This window comes from Antechinus flavipes, chromosome 3, assembly GCF_016432865.1.
Source record: "Antechinus flavipes isolate AdamAnt ecotype Samford, QLD, Australia chromosome 3, AdamAnt_v2, whole genome shotgun sequence".
NCBI classification, from domain to species: domain Eukaryota; kingdom Metazoa; phylum Chordata; class Mammalia; order Dasyuromorphia; family Dasyuridae; genus Antechinus; species Antechinus flavipes.
The window spans coordinates 291,693,431-291,720,204 of NC_067400.1; the positions used below are offsets into that span (position 1 = coordinate 291,693,431).

Here is a 26,774-nt window from a genome sequence, read left to right on the forward strand (position 1 = left end):
TCCACAGAATGTAAGTTGTTCAGATAATCAATTGAGTGACTTCATATTTTTTGGCTTTCATATCTATTTCATAACGCAAAGTGAATTTCTATTTCTTCCATGTTAACATTTCTATTTTCTCTATATTAACACAAGCTCTTATTCTGCAGTTAAATCATTTACTGAAATGAGAGCTCCTCCTATGATATCCTTATTAACAAGTTGATTACTCTCTGAAAGAAAACATATAAATATACAAAAGAGACATTTGCATACATTACCCTATGCCTTCTTTAATGACATACAATTTGATTTTTGCACTTCTGGCTTGGGGAAAAACCAAATAAAACCTATTATGTATCATTTTAAGAAAAGTAGTATTTTAGTCACTAAGTCCATGTAAAACAATGAAAACAAATCACATTCTTAGGTTCCATGATTATAGAGAGGATTTTCCCTGACTTAAGTACTTTATTATATATCTTAAAAATATAGAAGCAGCTGCTTATTGCAAATCTCCACTACTGTGCAATAATGATTGTGTCAGAATACTACAATACACTTTCAGATGAGGTGATCAAACAATGCTATTACACCATATGCTTTTTCCTCTGGATAATTAAGAATTTTGCAGTGTGCTTCATGCAAATATTGTTGCTGTTTGAAGTAAAACTTAAATGTTTCTTTTATGGCAACACAAGCAATTTGATCCAAGATTTTCTTTTGTAGGTTAGAATTAATACTAACTGAGCATGAGTTTTTTTTTTTTTTTTTGCTATTGCAGCAATAGTGGGAAAGACAAGAGGTCTACCCAAAAAAGAAGTAGCAGAGACATAGTCTGCCAAAGGATTTTCCTCAACTGGAATATGAGGAACAGGACATCCAAATTCTGGAAATATATTGTCCAAAATTTGTAGCTTATTAGAATATTTGTACCATAATCTAAGAATTTAGTCTTCCTAGTGAGTCATCTTGCCTAATATCAGCATACCAAGAATGATGGGAAATCCAGTTAAAAGCAACAAAGGATCAGTTCTTTTTATAACATCCAAACCTTCCTTATGGCCACTAGTTGTACTACTGTCAGAGCTCCATAATTTCCAGCAGTTTAATAGATACAATTTATCATTATTCCTGCTACAGCAAATAAACAGGTTTTTAAGATCAGTTTATCTGCAAGATCCAAGATGTAAACAACTGTGCCCAACTTTGGAAATACTTTTAAGTATCCTGCATTGCCCTGAGGACATACCAACATGCTGTAACAGCTGTTTCCTTTTTTTTTTTTTTTTTAATTAAAAAAAATTTTATTTTAGTTTTCCTAGCATTGGAAATTCCTAGCATAGGAATTTAGCATTCCTAGCATTTCCTAGCTAGGTTGGTGAACCTATTTTGTAGATCCTCTGCACTTGCATGATCTCAGCCACTCAGGTATTTGTCATCTTCATCACTAGCAAAACATAAGCAGGAACTTGTATAATGTTGTACATTCTTTTCCCTTCATTTTTCTGGAAATCTGAACAATTGTTTTTATCCAATATTGGGGCATATCTTTATTATTATATCATCTTTCAAAAGAATGTTGACAATGGCTCAGCAATCACAATTTCCAGTTCTTTAGAACTCTAAAAATCAAGTTTATCTGACTAGCGTCTGTTGTGGGAATTAATTGGGCATCTTCTCCAGTTCCTCCCTGTGGAGCCAATGATGATGTAGGCAGCAGCCTGCCCTATAGTTCTAAGAGATCTCAGAAGAATTCTCTTATGATTTCTTACAATATGAAATTTCTTTCTCTCTCTCTTTTTTTTGGTCATGGTTTTCAAATAGTTTAATGATCATTAAATATTCTCTCCTTAATCTTTTTTGTAGGTTAGTTACTTTTAAGATAACTACATCACCTTCTATTTTTCCATTCTTCTGACTTTGTTTTAATATTTCTTATTTTCTCATCTTATCAATGATTTCAAAAAATCATTGATTTTTTCATGTTTATTCTATGTTTCAAAGGTTTAGGCTTGGCTTTTTGTTTGTTTGTTTTATTTTAACCTCTGATGTCAAGTTGTTCTCTTTCAGATTCTTCCTTACCTCTTATTTGTTTTCCATTTTTCTCATTCTATTTATTTAAAAAAAAACTGTCTTGTTTCTTATTTTCTGATTTAATTGCTTCATTTTATAGATGAGGAACTGAGGACCAGAGAAATTATGTAATTTACCCAAGTTCATATTGGAACTAAGTAGCAGAATTGAGATGGACCTCATTGATGAGACCCTATAGAATTCTGGGGTTTCATACAATCATTATAATATCGTTAAATAAGATTGTCTAGAGGAACTCACATCATAGTAAGCCCTTTTTCCTTTTGGGCCAGTGTGGGATACCATCCTGTGCTGCCATCACAGGGACCAACATATTTCTATGTGATCCCAAAGCACCAAATTCTTCAGTGCTGATCCAAGATACACATTGGCCACTGCAAGTGGGTCCAGGAGAGCTAGCTCAACTTTGTTAAAACTTCATTGTGCAAATGGGGAGGAGAGCACTGAATACTCTCTCTCTTTTCTCTCTCTCTCTCTCTTTTCTCTCTCTCTTCTCTCTTTCTCTCTCTCTCTCTCCCTCTCTCTCCTACCTCTTAATATTTCTTTTGAGATGAACTCTAAATACTTTCAAGAGTATATTACTTCCAGAATAAATTCCTCAGCATATACTTTATAATGAAAATAGATTGTTATAGAGATGAAGACAAATCAGTTCCATTTTGTTTGTTTATTTGTTTCTCTACTATTGGTTTCACTGGGATGACCTGGCAGTCAGATCTTATGACAAGTTTTTGGTAGACTTGTTTTTGTTTCCTCTGTTTTTTAGTATTTTATGAAACAAAACTGCTTATAAATATCCTACCATTCCCCTCTATATTTATGTACTTATATTCCAAATTGGTGTTGCTCTTGGCTAACATATCTTTCTGCTTGGCAAAGATCTTGGCAAGGAGATTAAATATTTTGTTGGTTAAGGCTGGGCTCTTATGATCTTCATATTGTAGTCATTGCCTTACATTGGTTAAACTTTTGCAGGAAATAGTGAAGCTCAAGGTCAATTTCATTGCCTTTTTCCTTCTTCCATGTTTACACAGCGTTCTTCAGAGATTGTTAGTCAGGCAATAGCAATCAGAAGTCACAGGTGGATGGATTCATAATAGTGGAAAAAAGTCAACTCTTCAAATATCTGAGGTGGCAATTCCATCCTTCTCTTCTTTCTCTAACCACCCCACCCCCTTAGAATTTTTGTCAGTCTTTCTTTTCCCCAGATTTAATATCCTTGGTTTCTCCAGTTCTATAAACTGATCCTCATATGAGCTAGTTTGAAGCCTCTTTACTATTTCATTGATACCTCCTAGAAGTTCTCTAATTTGTTGATATTTTTTTTTTTTAAAATGAACTGAATATAATAAAGGACAAAAGCACATTTCCCCAGATGGTGTCTGGAGACTCTGCCATATTTTATATACCATTACTAAGAATTTGAAGAGATTATTAAAAATGGAATGGGGATTAAAGGTTATGAAACAAAGGCAGACTATTCCTAAAAACTGCATGTGGAAAATAGTAAAATATCCAGACAAAATTTCTTGTCACATGAATTTCATGTGACTACATTGTCAGTGGAGGAGCTAAGTGAGGCACAATGAATAGTATGCTGGACCCAAAATCAAGAAGACTCATCTTCCTATGTTCAAATCTGGCCTCTTACTGACACTTACTAGCTGAGCAACCCTGGAAACCCTGCAAGTCTCTTAACTCCTATTTGCTTCAGTTTTTCATCTATGAAATGAATTGGAGAAGGAAATGTCAACAGCTCCAATATCTTTGCCAAGAATACCTCACATAGGTCATGAAGAGTCACACATGACTGAAAATGACTCAACAACAGCAGCATTATTAGTATTATAGGAATAGGATTAATATGAATTGCTCTACCTACACTTTATCTTATTTCCCTTTCTGCGTAAGAACCATAGAGGAAACAGATAAAAGAGAGACTTAGAGATAGAGATGTGAGGCTGGTCTGGGCACTATATATCAGATTCACTGCCTTTGGAAATTCTAATGCTTCGAATTATGGGAAGCTTTATGATCATGTGCAGGAATATTTGTAAGGATTTTTCTTCTCCCCCCTTCATTGAAAATCTTCCTAGTTAATTGCAGCTTTGGAGTATGCTCCAAGATTCATGTGGAGACTAAGCTATACCATGCCAGAAGGAACCTGCTGGTAGCTAAACCAGAGGCTTAAATAACAGATTTTTGCCACCAATCTCACCCCCTAGACATACTTTAGCCATGGGAAAATCCAAAAGGCCATCCAAAACCACATACTATTCAAAGCAGCAATTGAAGTGTGAGAGTATGTAATGGTTTTGATATCAAATAACAGGAAAAGGGACTGGAGAAAGACTAATCCAAAAGATTATGGACTTCACTTTAATAAATGTGCATTTATTAAGGTTAGATTATCTTATTCTAGGAGACAAAGGGAAAATCAAAGTCAATGATGCTTCCTTGAAAGCCCAGCTCATATGTCACCTCCTACGTGAGTCTATTCCTCAACTTATTATTGTTAGCATCCTCTACTTTGTGTAGTTACTTTGTCTTTACCTTGCATTGGTTTACATGTACACATGCTGTATCCCTGTATAACATAAGCTCTTTGAAGTCAAGTACTATTTAATTTTTGGTTTTGTGTTTCCTATGTCTAGCACAGTGTTTTGCCCATAGTAGGTTCTTAATAAATGTCCATTTATTATTATTAATTCTAATAATAAATGATAAAAGGCAGTCAGTTGATCCATCTGTATAAAAATATGCAAAACATTAAATGTAAGAAAATAGCGATTTATTCTAGGACTGTATGAATTTTAATTCATAAAAAGAAGTGAAGAATAACATCAATATAGCATTATTATCAGTTTATCAAGTACTTTATATATTTTTTATCTGCTCTCACAATACCCTTTGAGATGGGCAATTCAAATATTACCCCTATTTTGTAGATGAGGAATTTGAGACATAAAGATTGTCCAAGGCCAGGATTAAGGGGATTGAGCAAACCCTTACACCAATTTCCTTTGCCTTTGGGGCCAGCACTCTTCCCATTAGTACTTAAATAAAAGGTAATTTATAGTACTTTACCTAATTCTTTGATGCTTTTAAATATTTGGTTTAGAGTTTCCCAAGTAGTTGATGTTGTTCTTCATTCTCAAAGAGGACCAAAATGACATCCCTGTGTTAGAGTTGAGTTACAGTGCGTCTGACTGGCTGACCACATCAGTACAAGCTTGGAATGCTCTACCACAAATTGGGTACAAATAGTCTCTATGAACATTTGGGCTGTATTCTCTAACTTAATGAATCATGTGTTTCTTCTGAACTTATTCAATTCTGTTTTGCTCATAGAGCACAACACCTTCTCTGATGAGGGCATTCCATGCTGGGCGGTACTGTGCCAGTATCTCCCATTTCAAACAATCAGTTCTAAAGTTCTCAAGAGAAACCTTGAGAATGATTTTGTATTGCTTTTTCTGACCACATTGTGAGCCCTTGCCCTGTGTGAGTTCTCAAAAAATAATCTTTTTGGCAAGAATACATTGGGCATTGAAATAATGTCACTGACTCAAAAGGAATTGTGCTCTCTGAAGTAGAATTTGAATGTTTTTGTTGAAGAAAGGACCTCAGTGACTGGTAGGCATTTTCTGAAATTGAGATGCAACAAAGTATGGATCAATTCTCTGCTGCTTGTGTTAATTTTGGACTAACAATTAAAACCAGGAAAACACTGGTGCTCCATCAGTCAGCAGCACAACATCCATATGTGAAGCTATTGGTTACAGCAAATGGAGAAGTTGAGAATGCCATGGATAAGTTCACTTACCTTGGCAGTATACTTTCCAGGGAAATACACATATATAATGAGATTGACATATGCATTGCCAGAGCTAGCTCACTGTTTGGGAGGCTTTGAGGGGAAAGTGGAAAAGGAGAGGTAATTAGACTGACTACCAAACTAAAGATCTACAGAGCCATTATGCTGACCTCATTGCTGTATGCCTGTGAAACCTAACAGTGGCCATGTGAGGAAACTGAATCACTTCCATTTGAATTGTCTTAGGAAGATTCTGAAGATCACTTGGCAGGATAATATACCAGATACCCTATCCCAAATCTGCACAAGCTCAGGATTGTAGGAATGGGAGAATAGAGTAAGATATAAGAAGACTAGAAAAGTAGGAAGATACCAGGCTGTGAAAGGCTTTAGAAGTTGAACAGAATATTTCATATTTGATTGTGGATATATTAGGAAGCCATTGGAATTTCATATCTGAGGGGTGAAGGATGGACTAGAGTGAGGAGGGACTTAAGACAGAAAACCAACTAGTGATAGTCTTAAAGCATGAGGTGATGAGGCCCTCCACCAGGGTGGTTGGTGGCTGTGTCAGAAAAGGGAAATATATTTAATAGAAAAGATGTTGTTAAGATAATTGACAGGACATGGCAATGGTTTTGTTATTATGGGTATGAGAGAGAATGAAGAGTTGAGAATCACACCTAAGTTGTCAGCCTGGGTGACTGGGAAAATGTTGGTGCCCTCATCAATGAAAGGAAAGTTAGGAAGAGCTTGGAGGAAGGAAATAAAGAGGTCAATTTTGGACATGCTGAGTCCAAATACAAATAGAAAAATGAGGCAGTCTCTGCCCTTAAGGATTGACAATCTAGACAATCTCCTTCCTTTGTTATTTTAGGGTCAAGGAGAGGATATTTGTAGTGGTATTTATTACAATTTTAGCACTGCCATTGATTTTCCATTTGATAGCAATGTCAGACCTTGACTGTGTCAGTTGATAGTACAGATTTATCAGTAGGCATGGTCATTTAAAAATCTTTAATCTTAAAACTTTTAATATAGCTGTTAGATGAAAGAAAGTACTGACAGTCATAGGAAATAACCTCTTAAGAGGAAATGATGAAGGGAGAGAGGAAGTTAGTGGGTTCAACAAAAAGCTTGTCAGCAGTTTCATGCGAAAGTGATATAATTAGTGGCTTAAGATGCTGATGCCTCAAGGAATCCACAAAAAAAAATCCCTTCATTATCCTTCCTCTTCCCCCCAAGAAGACAAAAATATAGAACAAAAACTTGGATCGCTGCCTCATAATGTGTGGGTTAAGTTGTGGGGAGAGAGGAAGGGTATATAGTGGTACAGAGAGACAGTTCTGGTCACTTACTGTAACCAACTTTAGAGAAAATTAAATAGTTATCATTCCTAAATATACTGAGAATTATAGCCAGTGCCTTATAGTTAGCTATTTTTAGATAAAGGGAAAGACTAAAAACATCAGGACAGTTTCCTCAGCCAGGAAAAAAAGACTCCAAATCTTTCAAAACAGGTTCTTCCCAGTCTATGCAAATATGGAATCAGCAGGCAGTTATTCTAAACTTGGCTTAAAGATAGCTTTCCTTGGAGGTGTCTTGGAATATAATATAAGGAGATGTCAATGTAGTATAGTAAAAGAAGCACTAGACTTCTAGGGCCAGTGGACTTGAAGTTGGATACCTAAGCTACTCACTTAGCTGTAACACTTTGGGCAACTCAGTTAAGTTTTCTGAATCTTAGTTCCTTCATTTATAGAATAATAGCTAGTATTTATGTAGCACTTAACAATTGAAAAGTATTTAATAAATATTATCTCAGTTTATCCTCATAATTCCTATTTTAGAAAAGAGGAAATTGAACCTCAGAAAATTTAAGTAATTTAACCAGATTACTTATAGCTAATCCTTTGCAGAGCTGGGATTTGAACTCAGGTCTTCCTTATTACAAGTTTGATACTGTCTCTCCAAAAGTGCTACCATAGCAAAAATAAGGGGACATATGGAAGAGCTTCTCAGTTATCATGGTTAAGTGGGTATCTGGCCATTTTTATTATGTAGCCTTCACTAATCTCTGGCTGTTGTCCCTGCTGGCAACAACCTAGACTTTATGAGTAAGATGTGTAGGTAAAAATGACAAGACTAGACAATCAATTGGATAGAGGGGTGGAGGCTATGAAGGATAAGGATGGGGAGAAATTGAGGGTAATTCTGCACCTATAAATCTGGGGGAATGGAAATATAATGATACTTTCAACAGAAATAGGGAAGAATATGAAGCCTACTTACCTTTCCAATTTTATTTCTCCAAATGTGCTCTATGAGTTAGTGAGGCTGGTCTATTTATTTAAAGTGAAACAGGACTCACATTTTCTTACCTCAGTGTTTTTGTTTCTATTACTCCCTCTTCTGGGAACACTGTTCTTTCATTATTCTACCCAGTAAAACTCCAGCTATCCTTCAAGTCATAATTTCAAAGCCTACATCATCAATGAATCCTTCCCTGGCCACATTACCTGGAAATACTCTCTTTTTTCTCTGAATGTCTATAGCACATTTCTTCTGCATCCACTTTTATGGTGCTTATCAAATATTGCTTTCTCCAGGAGTTATTTTTTTTTTTTCATTTCTTTCATTCAACCAATATTTGCTGGATATGCTTATGCTTAGGCAATGTTCTAGGCATTGAGGTTAGGTTTAAAGTTGAATAAGACATCATTCCTTATTTGCAAGGAACTACCATTCTAATAAGGGAGATGTCAGTTACATAAATATAGAGAAAATTTTGATAAGTGCACAAAAGAGGTAGGAAGAAAATCCTGCAAGAGTTCATAGAAAGAAGGGATGCCTTTGGGTTGGTTCTATTGGAGAAGACTTAAACTGAAGCGTTATCTGGGCTATGGTTTGAAAGAAGGGTAGGAGTTTGGAGATTAGTAAATGTAACATTCTGGACATAGGAATGGGCATTAGTTAAAACTCAGAGGTGTGGAATTGGGAGCATTTTTAGAAATGATGAGTTTTTTAGATCACTTCTCTGATTATATGGGGCATATGAAAGAGAACATTGTTAAATAAGGCTGGAAAGGTAAGTTGAAATCAAATCATAGAAAGCTTTGGATATTAGACCAAGGAATTAGAATTAGATTTATTAGTGGCAATGGAGTACCACTGAAAGTTTCTGAGTGGAGAGATAAATAATGAAAGCACTTTGTTGAGAAATTTCACCTGTTAGTATTTTTAGCACAGTATGTAGAAGAATGAAGGCCTGATAGAGTCACTCGGGAAGGAGAGAAAAGGATGAATGATAGACACCATGGAGGATTTGGCAAGTGCTTGGATGAAGGTAGGGTGAAATAGAGGAAGTTCTCTTGGCTACGAGGATTTCAAAGATTAGCGATGGGAGGAATCTCTGCCAATCTCCTTAACGGTACCAGAGAACACTGGAGGAGAAATGAAATGTAACCTACCAGTCTTCCAGGCATTGAGGATCAAAGTCTGTATTTTAATTTAATTTAATAAGTCTGTATTAAATCAAGAAAAAAAAAAGAAAAACAGGAGAGTTAGGAAAAGAAACATATTATTTTGTACTCAATAAGTAGAATAGTTAGTTGTATATAATCTTATTCATCTCATCACTGCCCAGTTAGATTGCAAGCTTCTAGAACATATGCTTGTCAGTGCCTTGCTCATGTCTTGCATGTATAGTATTATAGTATCAAGAAAAGACCTTAGAGATAGCTTAGTCCAATCTCTGCATTTTACAAATGAGGAAACTGAAGCCTATGGAGGGTAAGTAATGAGTCAAATTCCAACAGGTTAACAGGTAGAAGATAGATTTTGAGCTCACTTTCTAACTCTGAAGTCATTCTATTGAACCATGTGAGTGGTTAATGTTTTGCTAAATTTTTTAATTGTATTTTTGATTCTTCCTCAACTTTTAATAGTATAGACCCCTCAAACAACATTAGTTGAATTGAATTAATTATTCTCCTCTGAATCAAGGAATCTGAAATTATGTAATATATTCTCAAGCAATTTACTGAACCATTCAGTTTTGGTGATTCCCTTCTCCATGTCACTAATTACTTTCCCTATTCAGATGGGTTCAAAAAGCTGATAAAAATGCAACTGCTAGAAGAAGGCAACATTGGGGAAATCCTAAGGAGGGGGGAGAGATGTCTAAAAAGAGTGTGATTGAATGTAGATAGGATTTTATGGCACCTCCATTTTCCAGTTTCTTCATTTGCTCAACTTCCAAAATAGAGGAGATATTTGATCAAATAAAAGGAATGTCTTCTTTCTCACTTCTTACACTTGTAGTCACTTAGTAAGTTAAGTATATAGGAGAAAGGGGATTGTTCCTTCTCACTTTGTCTAACACTAGCAAGCAATCTCCAATTTATCAACCATGTGGCTTACCGACCAATAGACACTTCATCTAGAAGGCTGCTGGGGATTTCCCTTTTCTCTTGCACCCCTTATTACTGTACATCCAAGTTCTAAAGACCCACAGGAGTCTGGAACTTCTCTCTTTTGATACTTCTCCCCACCTCCACTTCCCATGCCCCAGTTCCTTATTTCTTATAAGCTCCAGTGCCTGTGGTGGTAGGGAATAGCTCTGTGGTAGCAGAGGGGAAAGAGGTGAGAATAAAAGGTGAGAGGGAGAAAAGTTCAAAGAAGGTGGGGAAAGGGAGAGAAAATTCCATTCTATCAGTACCACATAACCCTTAATCTACTTATGTATTTCCTCCTGCTCCTCCTCCCTCACTGCTAAATCTGTGGGTAAGCACTGATGAAGGGGAAGCTTTGAAACTTTCATAAGGTGAGGGAGAAAAAGGAGGAGGGAGAAAGGAAACTTCTCCATCACTGCTCTTTTATATTTATCATAGTACCCTCCTACTCTTCCTCATTGTTTCATTTATTCTTCTTCACTTTTATCCCCCAGATCCTTCCCTTTATTCTCAATCTCCCCAATCTAATCCTTCATTCTCATGCCAGGGTTCTTACCTCAAATCTTCCCCCTTGAAGTTCAAGACCCAGTCTTAGATCATCATTAGTGGGTTGGAACTGGAGAAATCTAACTTTCACTGCTACCAAAATAGGGAGTTTTGAGAGAAGGATGACAGGGAAGTCCTTGCTTGTCAGGGCTGCAGTAAGTTTCTGTGTTCCGGAGTACAAAAAAAAAATATTTTTCCTGCTGAAACATTGTTGCACAGGACAGTTAGCTTCTTAATAGAACAATACTTTTGATATTTTGCTTTGAATGAGCATTTATGGACTGGATTGGAAATGGAGACTCCTAGGATTTGGAAATAGAATAAAACTCAAAGATCTAGGCAAACTTTTATTTTTAAGAGAAAACTGGGATCCAGAAAATTTAAGTGGCTTTCCTGAGACATCACCTAACTTCATAGGAGCAAAGCCAGATTCTTCTCAATTCAAATCCAGTGCCCTTTTCTTTTCTTTAATTTTTTAAAAAATTCATCTGTTCATGAGTAACATTCCCCCAGCAGAATGTAAGTTCCATGTAAGGTGGGGGGGGGAGGAGAGGATAGTTCATTTCTCTCCTTGTATCCTCACTGCTTAGCATCCAGTGCCCTTTTGACTGGATTCTACCAAATTCAAAATTATCCCTTAATTTCTTTTTTAAAAATTTGAACTTTTGGGATACAACCCTATTTCTAAATTATGATCTACTATTAAAAGGCTAAGCTGCTTTGATAAGAATAGCTGAAAGGAATTTAGAATGGCCACAGCCCATGCCACTAATCTCATAGATCTAATAGATCTATGAATAATAATAATGGCTGGTATTTCTATTGTGGTTTAATGTTGACAGAATGCATTATCTCATTTTATCCTCAAAACAACTCTGAGGTATGGACTAAAGATATTACTTATTACTCAGATCTTAAGGATGAGAAAACTGAAGGTCAGAGAGAGGTTATATGACCACTTGTGATCATACAGTTACTATCTTATTTTAAAGGAAGAATTAAAACCCAAATCAGGAGCTTATTGATTGACAGTTGGAAGGAAGCTTTGGAGTCATCTTTGATAATGGCCTCATTTTATAGATGAAGAAAATATATATATACTGAGAGGTGTTGGGTAGAAGTATGATTCATAGGCAATAAATAACATGGTATATAGAATATAGGGAATGTCAGCTCAGGAAGAGCTGAGTGCAAATTTTACCTCAAATATTTATTAGCTATGTGACCCTGGCCAAATCACTTACTCTATGTTTCAATTTCTTTCTCTATAAATGGGGGATGATAACAACACCTATCTTCCAGGGTTATTGTGAAGATAAAATAAAATAATATTTGTAAACCTTAAAGTACCATGTAAATAACATTATTGCTGTTGTTGTTTAAACTCTGGCTCTTTGACCACAAATCCAGAATTCTTATTGTTCCACACTGCTCTTTCTGACTCCCACATCTACTGATTCCAGATCTTTCCTAACTCCAAAACTGGTGCTTTTTCCACAGAATAGACCCAAGACTGGCTGAACTCACCATTTAAGCAGGTCTCTTCCAATATTAGAATGCTAAGTGCTAAAAACTTTGGAGAGGAAAATTTGGAAACAATAGTTTCCCATCTTGGGAAACAATCCAATTCCCATCTTGATCACTGATTTTAATTTATTGACCTATAGTAGAAGATATAGTTGGAATATGAATTTGTAAAGAAACTTGTAAATCCAATCCTGAGCAAAATATGGGCAAAATAAAAATATTCAATTTTAAATTCAGATCACATCTTCCCCTCTCCCCCTCATCCTAAACCAACTGAAGGGCTATTTTGGATACTTAAATAATTTTGTAGGGAATTTGCCATGCCTGTCCCAAATTATTCAGAGGCATTTATCTTTTAAGTAATAATAATTGAATGTACCATTTGACATTAATGAAAGAGCAAATAGTTATAATCCAGAACTAATCCTAGTGGCAATGTAAAATATATTGCTTCAATGATCTTATTTTTTAAAAACTGATATTTTTTCCAGTTACATGTAAAAACAATTAAAAAATATTAGCCCTACCTTCTATTTTATCCTTCTCTCCCTTTCCTCCCCTCTCATTCAGAAGAAACAATTTGATATAGGTTATACATGTGCAGTCATGCAAAACATTTTCTTATTACTCATTTGTAAAAGAAAACACAGACCAAAAACAAAAACCATGAAAAAATAAAGTGAAATATAATATATTTCAATCTGATTCCATTAGTTCTTTTTATGGAAATGGTTAATACTTTTCATAAGTCTTTGGGAATTGTCTTGAATCTTTGAATTACTGGGAATAGCTAAATCAGTCACAGTGAATTTTCATACACTATTGGACTTTCTGTGTAAAATGTTCTGTTGTACTCACTTTACTTTGCATTAGTTCATTTAAGCCTTTACCAGTTTTTCTGAAAGCATCCTGCTCATCATTTCTTATGCTATGCTCTATACAAAACCAAAAAACAAAACAAACAACACAAAAACTTTTGGTTTCTCTCTTTGTATTTCTATTTTTGCCAGTTTGTGGACTCTTTTCTTCCTGTTTCCTCATTCTATTCCCATTCTCCTTTGTTTTCTTTCAACTAAGAATTTTCAAGTCTTCAGCTATAAAATCTATTAAGAGAATAAATAATAACACCACAGAATTGGAAGGTATCTCAAAAAACAACTAGTTCAATCTGTATTTGAATAGAAACTCTTTTTATTAAAAAGAACATTAAACTTCTACTTGATAACTTCCAGCCACAGCAGATTTATTATTATATTATATTATATTTATTATATTATATTGTATTGAAATAGAGACTAGTTCTGTCTTTTGGGGCTCAGTAGAAGAATTTTTTTCAAGATCAATTTTCAATAATCAGTCACCTCTTTTTCAAAATGGCCACCCCCAATGTCTTCTACTAATCCTTATATGATATGGTATCCAGTCTCTTCTGCCATTTTGGGCAAATCACTTAGTCATTTTTTAGTTTTCATTTTTAGAGGTAGGAAGAAATACAATCTCCATTTCACTCAGTAAATACTGAAAAAGACTGGTTTAGTAAATTGTCAAGATAGCAAAATGAGTTAACTATTGAATAAAAGAAATTTAAAAAATTGACAACTGGTAACAATAACAAGGCAGTCAATATACACTATTCTATGAATAAAATAGAAAATAGTAGAGAATAGAGTTAATTCTGTCTTGCTTTCTTTTTTTAACTTAATGGTATTTTTTTCAAATTTTATGTAAAGATCATTTTAAACATTTATTTTTGTAAGTTTTTAAGTTCCAAAATTTTTTCTCTTCCCTCCCTTCTCCATTTGTTCCCAAGACAGCAAGCAATTTGATATGGTTTATATATGTACAACCATTTTAAATGTATTTCCCTGTTAGTCATGTTGTGAAAGAAAAATCAGAACAAAAGGGAAAAACCATGAGAAAGAAAAAACAAACTAACAAAAAAGTAAAAATAGCATTCTTTAATCTGCATTCATTCTTCACAGTTCTTTCTCTGCATACCAATGCCATTTCCCATTCCAAGTCTACTGGAATTATTTTGGATTACTGTATTGCTGAGAAGAGAGCTAAGTCTATCATAATTGATCATCACATAAGCTTGCTGTTACTGCGTACAATGTTTTCCTAGTTATGCTCACTTTACTCAGCATCAGTTCTTGAAACTCTTTCCAGACTTTTCTGAAATCAGCTTTTTATAGAATAGTATTCCATTACATTCATATACCACAATTTATTCAATCATTCCTCCCTTGATGGGTTTCCACTCAATTTCCAGTTCCTTGATAACACAAAAAGAGTTGCTATAGATATTTTTGCACATGTAGGTCCTTTTCCTTCTTCTATGGTCTCTTTGAGATAGAGATCAAAGGCTATACAATTTTATGGCCTTTTGGGCATAGTTCCAAATTGCTCTCCAAAATGGCTAAATCAGTTTACAACTCCACCAACAATTTTGCTTTCTTTCTGAAAGAAATATGCATATGCTCTATTCCTTTTCACAGACAGGAAGTATATTCCCATATGTATTATCAATGCAGACAGGAAATATGTACTATAAGACAACATAATTGAAAGTTGAATATTTAGGCAAAATATGTGACAAAGGAATACGTATAGCTTGGGCAATTTGTGTTCTTCTTGTCACAGAGGCACCAATGTTTGTGAATGCTGTAATTGTGCTGTTCTCGCTTTCTTCTGATTTTTTATCCTTCTAAGCCTTCTTCAGCTCTATTGGAATACAGACCCAGCTTGCTATGCCCAGCTCTTTATTAAGAAAAGCCAATAGGCATTTTTTTCAGTGTTTGTTTTTAACTCCATAGATTCTGAGATGACACACCTGTAAATTCAATCTCTAATTTATTTTAGGGTGAGAAAATTTCTTCCACAACATCCCTACTATTATGATACCAATTTTTGTCTATTCAAATCATCATCCCATGAACTTCAGTGCACAAAATTAAAGGGGCAAAATGGACTCAAATTATTGTAAGCAATAAAAATCACTGCCTTACTGATAATTCCTCAGTCTTGGATATTTATACTTTCTAATTTCTAATATGTAATTCTGTCATTAGATATTGAATTGAAATCAGTGCTATCATTTAAAGTACTGTGGATAATAATAGCTAACATCTTATAGTGATTTAGGATTAGAAAGGTTTTTATTTTATTTTATTTAATCCTTATAATCTGGTGAAGTAGAGGGAGGGGCTAGATGTGATTTCACTAATATTGGGAAATCCCTTAATGAGGAAATTTCTTATATCAGTACAGGTTAGTACCATTTCTGCAACAGAGTTTTTTTTTTAATTTTTTAATAACTTTTTATTGACAGAATACATGGCAGGGTAATTTTTTTACTCACTTCTGTTCCAATTTTTCCCCTCCTTCCCAATTGATGAACATCCACTCAGTTTCCAGTTTCTGCCACTACAAAGAAGGCATTATTCCTTGCACTTCCTTCTGTTCTGATTTTTCCCCTTCCTCCCTCCACCCCCTCCCCCAGATGGCAAGCAGTCCTATACATGTTAAATAGGTTACAGTATATCCTAGATACAATATATGTGTGCAGAACCAAACAGTTCTCTTGTTGCACAAGGAGAATTGGATTCAGAAGGTAGAAATAACCCAGGAAGAAAAACAAAAATGCAAGCAGTTTACATTCATTTCCCAGTGTTCTTTCTTTGGGTGTAGCTGCTTCTGTCCATCCTTGATCAATTGAAGCTGAATTAGATCTCTTTATCAAAGAGATCCACTTCCATCAGAATACATCCTCATATAGTATCATTGTTGAGGTATATAATGATCTCCTGATTTTGCTCATTTCACTTAGCATCTGTTCATGTAAGTCTGGCCAATCTTCTCTGTATTCATCCTGCTGGTCATTTCTTATAGAACAATAATATTCCATAACATTCATATACCACAATTTAGTCAACCATTCTCCAATTGATGGGCATCCATTCATTTTCCAGCTTCTAGCCACTACAAAGAGGGCTGCCACAAACATTTTGGCACATACAGGTCCCTTTCCTTTCTTTAGTATTTCTTTGGGGTATAAGCCCAGTAGAAACACTGCTGGATCAAAGGGTATGCACAGTTTGATAACTTTTTGGGCATAATTCCAGATTGCTCTCCAGAACGGTTGGATTCGTGCAACAGAGTTCTGAGAAAGTAACCAATGTTCTCAATATCACATAACCACTAAGTATCAGAGGCAGGACTTGAATCTGGTTTTCTAGGTTCTAAGTTTAGTCATAAGAGAAATATAGGATGAAGTATTTAGAATTGAAAGGGATATTATGGGAATATCTAGTTCTTCTTTTTCATTTTATGGGTAAGGGAAGTGAGATCTAGAGAGAGTGACTTGACTAAGGTCACACAAGTAGTTGAAGCTCCAAATAGGTTCATATAGAGTCAGACTCAACTAAACTATAGCTTATCAAATTGTTTTTCTCTTTGTGATAATTTTTCTCTTTCCTATATTTTTACCCTCTACCTATGCCTCATTTGTTTTAAAGATGAATACTAGATAATTTTAAAAAAGAAACATAAAACTTAAAAAAAGTTCATAATTTTAAAAATTAGGCTGCAAATTCTTTTTTCTTTTCTTTTCTTTTTTTTTTTTTTGCATATTTGTAACTCTGGAGTGAAAATCAACTATAGAATTCACATATTTATTTGTGGTTCTCAGATAGCTTGGAATAAGATTTCTTTAAAAATGGTTGGATTGCTATTAAATTTAATTGAAATCTTATCCTCCTTATACTACTTCAAAAGAAAAAATCATGCTCCTTGTGGCACTTGATTTTTTTTTTCAATGATGCTAGAGTAGCAAAATGAATTAGCTCTTGTTCCTTTGCTTGCTATTCCATAAACATTTCAAACTCAGCATGTTCATCAGAGGATTCATTACCTCTCAAATTCTTCTTCTGAACTTCCCTCTTATTATTGAGATCACTAACATTTCCTCAGTCACCCAAGTTTGAAACTAGTTTTTTTACTTTTACCTCATTGATTTGATCAGTTGCTGGTCATTTCTATATTCATAGCATTTCTTGACTGTTTATATCTCTCCACTCATATATAGTGACCATAATAGTATGAGCCCTTGTCAAAGACTTGACATATAATAGGAAGTTAATAAATGCTTGTTGAATGATAAAGACGTCTTCTGTCAGTTTATAACTTAATAGACATATTAGAAGGTATTGGTTAAGGCATGGGGAGATTAAGTGGTTTGTGGTCAGGGTCACATATCTCTTCACTATCGGAAATCAGACTTTCTTAGATTCTGAGTCTAGTAGTCTATCTGTCACCCACTGTTTCCCAAGTCATAACCAATTGACTTGCATCTTCCTACTGGACTCTATAGCTCTGGAAGAGAGGGTGAGGCTGATGATTTTGCACAGCCTTGCCCTACTTAAATCCAATTCATGCATGAGACTTGATATTGTTCTTAGGATTTCATTAGTCCTCCTTGAGAACAAAGAATGAACAACAAAAACATTACCTCTATAAAAATCTAACAATTCTTTATTTTTTATGTGTGCAGGGCTTAAAAATTTTTTTTAATTAAAGTTTTTTTAATTTTTAAAAGATATGCATAGATAATTTTCCAATATTAACCCTTACAAAGCCCTGTGTTAAATCTAACAAATCTTAAATTGAGAAAAGTGGAATGAGTTACAAAGGGAAATTTTAATCAGGTCTCTGTCATTCCAGTGACTTAAAAAGATACTGGATCTAGTTTCAAGAGAGGATTGTATGCAAATTCTATTTTTGATGTTTTTTAGTTAACTTGACCATGATGTCACCTCATTAAGCCTCATTTTCATAAACTAGATGATATTTGTAGCATCTTCCTTAAAAGACTGTTGTAAGGAACAATTGAGATAGAATATGAAAAGTATGTACTTTTAAAACTTAAGGTACTATAAAAACATGAATCATTAAGACAATTACGAATTGCAATAAATTGATATCAATTAAGAGTCAATAAGAAAGACATTTTTAATTACATTTTTTAAAAGGTGACTAAACACCATAGGATTTTTTTTTGAGGGGTGCAGATTTGTGTTTTTTTTTGTTTTTTTTTTTTTTGCTATGGGAACTGATGAGGAAACTCCTTGTACCAAACTTAGTGATATTTTTAGACAGTCCATAGCAGAGTGATAAAAAATAAAGTAACACATAGAAACAAGTGGAAATATGGCAATGGACAAAATTACACTGAATTCAACACTTCAAAAATGAAAGTTATATTTCATATAAATGTCCTCATTGGTTAAGATGGTATGATATTAGAAGTGGTAAGAGTGCCGTACTAGAATCACAATTAGAATTTATCTTGTGGTTTTTATCTTGATTATGACATTATTGACTTCAAGGAAAGTGGATGAGAATCAAGTGACATTCTATACATTCCCACTGCCCCATTGTTACCCCAGCCCATGGAGAATATAAATTTCAGAGTGGCAAGATTGTTAAGTCATTTAGATATTTTGTCACAGGGGAAAAACTACCAGCTGTGGTTTGTGGATGAATCATGCAATCTTGCAGTTGAAATTTTTGACTCAATAATAATTATGACTGACTCATTTTCTGGAGTTTTGGATTCTGGGTAGACAATAAAGAATGAGAGAATGATCAGTCAGTGGAACACTGGGAAAAGGAATAGAAAAAGAAGATACCTGGCCAACCAAATGGTTTCTGTTTCAGCAGTGTTTGACACTGGCAAAATGTGTGTGAGAAATCTAATGAATGAAATTGGGCATTTGGATGATACAGTGGATCAAGCACTGGCTTGGAATTAGGAAGACTCATCTTCCTGAATTCAAATCTGGTCTCAGACATTTACTATCTGTGTCACTTTGGGCAAGTCATTTAACCCTTTTTGCCTCAGTTTCCTCATCAGGAAATATCAAAACACTTTAGTATCTTTGCCAAGAAAACCCCAAATAGGGTCACAAAAAGTAGGATATGACTGAAACAACTCAACAGCAGTAATTGAAATTAAAGTCTCATTTGACATTTATGTGGTGAGTATCTTCTCTGTGTGTTGAAGCAGGGTTTGGCAACCCAAAAGATGTGGTACCTGAGATTGTGAGGAGAGGTAGGTATGGCCACATGCACTAAGGGGAAAAGCTGCCAGATCATCTTTCCTTTTCTCCTAATTATGTATTTTAAATGGCACAAAAGAGGCATCTCAGAGAAGCTGATTTACTTAATCAAAGTTACATAACAAGTGGATAGGTGGCAGACTTTCTATCTCCTAACTCAATGTTCCTTATGCTCCATAATTTCCTGTCTCATTCCCTCAAAAAGAGAGAAAGCCTGAGTAATGGATGACTTATACTGAAAAATATCCAAGTGAAATACCTCTTCCTAGTAGTAAGGGGACCAGGGAGGTGTCACTTGATTACATTTTTCTAAAGGCTGACATGGGATTTTGAGAAGACTTAAGAAGACTTTTCTTTTAAAATCGTTTTTCAATCATACATGACTCTTTATGAACCCTTTGGGTTTTCTTGACAAAGATACTGGAATAATTTGCTATTTCCTTCTCCAGTTCATTTTACAGATGAGGAAACTGAGGCAATCAGGGTTAAATGACTTGCTCAAGATCACATAGGTAGTTAATGTTTGAAGTCAGATCTGAATTCAGGAAGATGAGTCTTCCAGATTACAGGCTTATACCTCTATTCAGTATATCACCTACTTGCCCAACACGAGGAACAGTAACTAACAATATTATAACTCTTCTAGAATGGGTTTATGTCTTGCCTTTTTTGGACCTGAAGTTAATATTGACTATATTATCATTTTTTTGATGGGGAAATCAGATAATAGTCAGGGGATCTGTATAATTTACCATTTTTTACACCTGGAATAAAGTATATGATAGGTTGTCTCTTCATAGTCACATTTGCCCTACTGTATATTCCAGAGAATACCAGCTTAAGTCCCAAAGAATAATCTGATAACTATTACTATAGATACAAATGAGGATGAATGCCAACCAAATGCCCAGATATTTAAAGTTTTAAAAAATAGTAAGTCACATATCAAATTTTGTTCTGGATAATTGTAAAAGGAATAACCTCTAACAACAAATCACCAAGTGATAGAAGACAGCAGCTTTTCTCCTTCATTTAAGAGTTTAATCCAAAAATAGAACTCTGAGAGATAGGGCATATAAAATTATCTTTGACACCACTGTCACCAGAAGTTTAATGAATTTTTTTTAATGTTTTTTTTTTTAATGAGGTTTAAAATTTTTTTAAAGGTATTACTAGATTCCTTTCTATTTATACCAGTGAAGATTTTCTTTTGGATCCAAAAAAAATTTTTTTTGACCAATTAAAAAGTACCCTGAAAGGTCTATAGCTAAATTTGACACTGGGATTTATTCTCTTTTAGGTTTCCTGCTCAGGAAGGACCTTGACTTGTGACACTTCCTGTACTGTGCTTACTTCTAGTGTGAATTAAAGGTTGTGGTTCAGGCCTAATCAGCCCATGATAGGACTTAACTTTTTCTGACTAAGGGGAAGACACCAAAACAACAGCAAAAGGAACCTGGAAGATCCAAAAACTTTCTCCTCCCTCTCCGCCCTACTTCTTTTGTCACTTTGTCACTGAAGACTAGAAGCTGGAGGCATCTCTGGGTATAACTTTTTAGGTGATTCCTGTTTTGGAGCATTTCTTTTTTGAAACTTCTGCACAAAGCCCTTTTTACTTCACATTTATTTTGTGAAAATTGTCTCCCAATAGCTATTGCTAGTTCCAATTCATCCTAAACATTGTCACTATTAATCTTTATAAATTATTGCTTTGATCATAATATTCCCCTGTTCCAAAATCTTCAGTGACTTCCCATTGCCTAAACATTTAATCTTGCATTAAAAGCCTTCTCAATTTTGTCTTTAACCTACTATATAACAGGGTCCCAAATGGTTACTCTAACTAGAGCGCATCTTTCTTTTTTAATTCTTTTGTTGCTCAGTTTTCATTTAGTTTTCAATTGATGTCGAATTGTTTATTTTACCCTTTCCATTTCTTTAACATTTTTAAATTTAACTTTGTAACTCATTTTCAAATGGAATTCTGGACTTTGTGTCTTTTAAAGAAAGAGTAATTGATCTGCCAGAGATATAGCAGGATCTTTAATTGTTGTGTAAGGGTGTCAAGAATTCTGATATAACTTTTGTTTTCTGTATTCCATTTCACATATTTCTTTATGTGTGGTTTTAACTGAGAAAATGGTGTTCAAGTTTTCAACTATGCTTCTAATTAATTATTGATATGCAATCTTCCAATATCTTTTCATATACTTTAAATATTTCTTTAGCCATTTCTGTCATGGTGGTATCTGATGCTTGTTCTTAGGAGTATGCCTAGATGCTTTCTTCTTAAAAACTATGTAAAGTAGATATAAAACTCCCATTTTTTAGACATTAGTTCATAAAAAATTAATAATTAATGAATAAACTGTTGTTCTTTTCCCCTCTTGGTTGTATTTCTAACTCTTCAGACTTTATCATCATGAATCAGCTGCCTTTTCATTCTGGAACATCCTTCTGCTATGCAGACTCCTTTCTCTCACAGATGAATTCTTTATGAATGGCCTTGATTTTATGGACAAGCTCAATGAGGGTTCATTTCAAAATTCCATTCTAAGTATACCTATTTTCTTTTAAAAATATATCTGAGATATCGTACACCAAGATAAGGTCAAAATGGGTTCATGACCTAGGCATAAAGAACGAGATTATAAATAAATTGGAAGAGCATAGGATAGTTTACCTCTCAGACCTGTGGAAGAGGAAGGAATTTATGACCAAAGAAGAACTAGAGATCACTATTGACCACAAAATAGAAAATTTTGATTATATCAAATTGAAAAGTTTTTGTACAAAAAAAAATAATGCAGACAAGATTAGAAGGGAAACAATAAACTGGGAAACATTTTTACAGTCAAAGATTCTGATAAAGGCCTCATTTCCAAAATATATAGAGAATTGACTCTAATTTATAAGAAATCAAGCCATTCTCCAATTGATAAATGGTCAAAGGATATGAACAGACAATTCTCAGATGAAGAAATTGAAACCATTTATAGACATATGAAAATATGCTCCAAATCATTATTAATCAGAGAAATGCAAATTAAGACAACTCTGAGATACACTACACACCTGTCAGATTGGCTAGAATGACAGGGAAAGATAATGCGGAATGTTGGAGGGGATGTGGGAAAACAGGGACACTGATACATCGTTGGTGGAATTGTGAACACATCCGGCCATTCTGGAGAGCGATTTGGAACTATGCTCAAAAAGTTATCAAGCTGTGCATACCCTTTGATCCAGCAGTGTCACTACTGGGCTTATATCCCAAAGAGATAGTAAAGAAAGGAAAGGGACCTGTATGTGCCAAAATGTTTGTGGCAGCCCTGTTTGTAGTGGCTTCTAGCCACTACAATGAATGGATGCCCATCAATTGGAGAATGGTTGAGTAAATTGTGGTATATGAACGTTATGGAATATTATTGTTCTGTAAGGAATGACCAGCAGGATGAATACAGAGAGAACTGGCGAGACTTACATGAACTGATGCTAAGTGAAATGAGCAGAACCAGGAGATCATTATTTACCTCAACAACGATACTGTTTGAGGATGTATTCTGATGGAAGTGGATCTCTTCGATAAAGAGAGCTAATTCAGTTTCAATTGATAAATGACAGACAGAAGCAGCTACACCCAAAGAAAGAACACTGGGAAATGAATGTAAACTGCTTGCATTTTTGTTTTTCTTCCCAGGTTATTTATACCTTCTGAATCCAACTCTTCCTGTGCAACAAGAGAACTGTTCAGTTCTGCACACATATATTGTATCTAGGATATACTGTAACCTATTTAACATGTATAGGCCTGCTTGCCATCTGGGGGAGGGGATGGAGGGAGGAAGGGGAAAAATTGGAACAGAAGCAAGTGCAAGGGATAATGCCCTCTTTGTAGTGGCAGAAACTGGAAACTGAGTGGATGCTCATCAATTGGAAAATAGCTGAATAAATTGTGGTATATGAATGTTATAGAATATAACTGTTCTGTAAAATATGACTAGCAGGATGATTTCAGAGACTGACATGAACTGATGCTAAGCAAAATGAGCAGAACCAGAAGACCATTATCCACTTCAACAACAATACTAGATGATGATCAATTCTGGTGGACATGGCTCTCTTCAACAATGAGATGATCCAAACCAGTTCCAATTGTTCAGCAATGAACAGAACCAGCTACACCCAGAGAGAGAGAGAGAGATATGGGAAATGAGTGTGGGCCATAACATAGAAATTGCCATTCTTTCTGTTATTGTTTGCTTGCATTTTTGTTTTCCTTCTCAGGTTTTTTTTAACCTTCTTTCTAGATCCAATCTTTCTTGAGCAGCAAGAGAACTGTATAAACATGCATACATATATTGTATTTAATATATACTTTAACATATTTAACATGTATTGGACTACCTTCCATTTAGCGAGGAGTGGGGGGAAAGAGGGGAAAATTTGGAACAGAAGGTTTTGCAAGAGTCAGTGTTGAAAAGCTACCCATGCATATGTTTTATAAATAAAAAGCTATTAAAAAAAAAAACAAGGCATCAATGATAAGGGTCTAGTACAGTTTATTTAATTAGTTTAATTAAATTAGTTATGTGAAAATTCATAGAATTACAAAATTATAAAATCTAAATTAGAAGAGTTGGAAAAGGCACTTAATTCAACCTGTACCTGATCAAGAATCTCATCTAAAATGTACTTGACAGATAATCATTTAGCCTTTGCTCAAAGTCTTTTCTTAAGGAGGAATTTCACTGTCTCAGAGGTTCCTCATTTCAATTTTTAGTAATGTCTGACTCTTTATGATCCCATTTAGGGCTTTCTTGGAAAAGATACAGGTGTAGTTTGCCATTTCTTTTTCCAGATCATTTGACAAATGAAAAAATGGAGGAAAATAGGGTTAAATGATTTATCCAGGGTCACATAGCTAGTAAATATCTGAAGCCGAATTTGAACTCAAGAAAGTCTTCCTGACTTAGGTGGTATGCTAGTCATTGTGCCAACTTACTGCCATATAACTGTTTAGTTTGATTTATAAGAAGTTTTCCTGGAAACCAATCCTAACTATTTCTCTGTGCAATTTTCACCTATAGCAGTATTTCTGCCTTCTAGTAGAGGGTGGAACAAGGTAACCTCTCAAATATTTGAAGACAGTTGTCATTTCCCCCCAATCTATTTCTTCTTCAGGATAAACAATTTCAGTTTCTTCAACTCATGCAGGATTCTCTCAAGACATTTTACCATTCTACTGGACTTTCCCTGGATGCTCCCCAGACTTTATTTAATGTGGCACACAGGACTGAATACAATCTCTTACATGTGGTCTGCCCTAGGCATAGGACCCTGGGACTATCTCCCTCATTTAGGACAAAATTTCTTCCTCATAACCTCAGACCACACTGCTTATTCATCAATATTAATGAAAATTACCATAATGAAACTAAATTTTAGCAGAAGTTCACATTTGTTTCAATGAAAGTAAAACTAAAAAAATTTTCCCCTGTATAAAATTCTTGGCTTTTTTGCTTTTTACAACCTATTATTAATTGCTTCATCTTTTCTCAAAGTTCTTCTTATGATGGCCTATCTTCTAGGACTGGAGCAAGACACAATTTCTACCATCTAGTTTTTTTTTTTTTTAATTTTTATTTAATAATTACTTTATATTGACACTCGTTTCTGTTCCAATTTTTTTTTCCCTCCCTCCTTCCACCCCCTCCCCTAGATGGCAAGCAGTCCTTTATATGTTGGATATGTTGCAGTATATCCTAGATACAATATATGTTTGCAGAACCGAACAGTTCTCTTGTTGCATAGGGAGAATTGGATTCAGAAGGTATAAATAACCCGGGAAGAAAAACAAAAATGCAGATAGTTCACATTCGTTTCCCAGTGTTCTTTCTTTGGGTATAGCTGTCTACCATCTAGTTTTGAATGACCTCTACAAAGTCTCCCAAGAAGAATGAAGCTCATATCGTCACTCTCTAAATTTAAAACCATTCAAAGCTCAGCTTCTTCCTACCTTTTCTTTCTTCCTGTACATTATTCTACATACTTTACAATCTAGTCTATTCTCTTACTGACTCTCATATAGGACGCTTATCTCTAACTTCAAACCTTTTCATAGGTTGTTGTTATTTATTCTTGGAATTTTTTCCTTCCTCATCTGTTTCCTGGTTTCCTTCAAGATTCAGCTTAAATCCCATCTTCTACAGAAAGCCATTTCCCACCATCCTCTCCCCAATGGGGTATAATGTTTAACAGGCTTTCCAGGAAAAAAAAAAGTATGACACACATTTAATTTTAATCTGTATTATTAGCATATTTTTCCATCACTTTTGTAAGTCCAAAAAGACTATCCTGAACAACAACAACAAAAAAAAACCAAGCTCTACTTTGTGGTCTTCCTGATTTCTGAGGTATAAATACTCATGGTTCCATTTCTCTCTCTTTTTCTCTACTCCCTCCTTCCCTTCTTCCCTCACAGTGCTTTTTCTCCACAATTACTTGCTATATATAACTTGTATATGGTTGCTTGCTTTGAATATTGACTTGCTTATTCTCTAGGGCAGTATGGCTATGGTGGATGACTATAGCACTATTTCCTATTTACAAGTACAATGAGGAAGGCTAGGGTGGATGAAGGAAATGTTTTATCGTGTATGTGTGTATGTGTGTACATGTGCAGGTGCATGTATGAATGTATGTATGTATATGGGGGGGAGAAGGAAACCTCTTCCTTGTTGGGGAATTTAGGTGTGGATTAGAAACCAATGAACTCCATCTCTGACAATAGTGATTTAAAAACTGATACAGCCTTTAAAGTTATACTATTTCAAATCCTCTTGTGCCTCCATCTTCTCCCATAATGGCAGTTGTAAACTGGAAATTCTGAGGTACTGGTCTGACTATCTGAAGTCCATGATGTCTCCTCTGTTCTTCTGTTATCAACTTTTTTCTTTAACATTGACCTCACTTTGTTTAAAAAAAAAAAAGCAAAATTAAAAACCAAGAAACAACCACTCCAATACTGAGGAACTCAATTTTCCACTTTGAAAAGCCTGAGATACAATGAAAATTCTGTATGTTCAAGTTAAAATATGATAATTATATAACTAAAGCTTTAAAAAGTTCACATATTTTTCTATTTGCAAACAGATAATAGAATAAATGAATGAGAGAATAAAAGAAACATTTCTTAAGTTATTACTATATGTAAAGCACTCTGCTAAATTCTGG

The 26,774-nt window shown here is 34.7% G+C and overlaps 1 pseudogene; it reads right to left on the reverse strand.

Annotated features, from left to right (window-relative positions):
* Window positions 1–543: 543 nt before the first annotated feature.
* Window positions 544–2,321, reverse strand: LOC127557180 (E3 ubiquitin-protein ligase MARCHF5-like; annotated as a pseudogene).
* Between the last annotated feature and the right edge of the window lie 24,453 nt (window positions 2,322–26,774).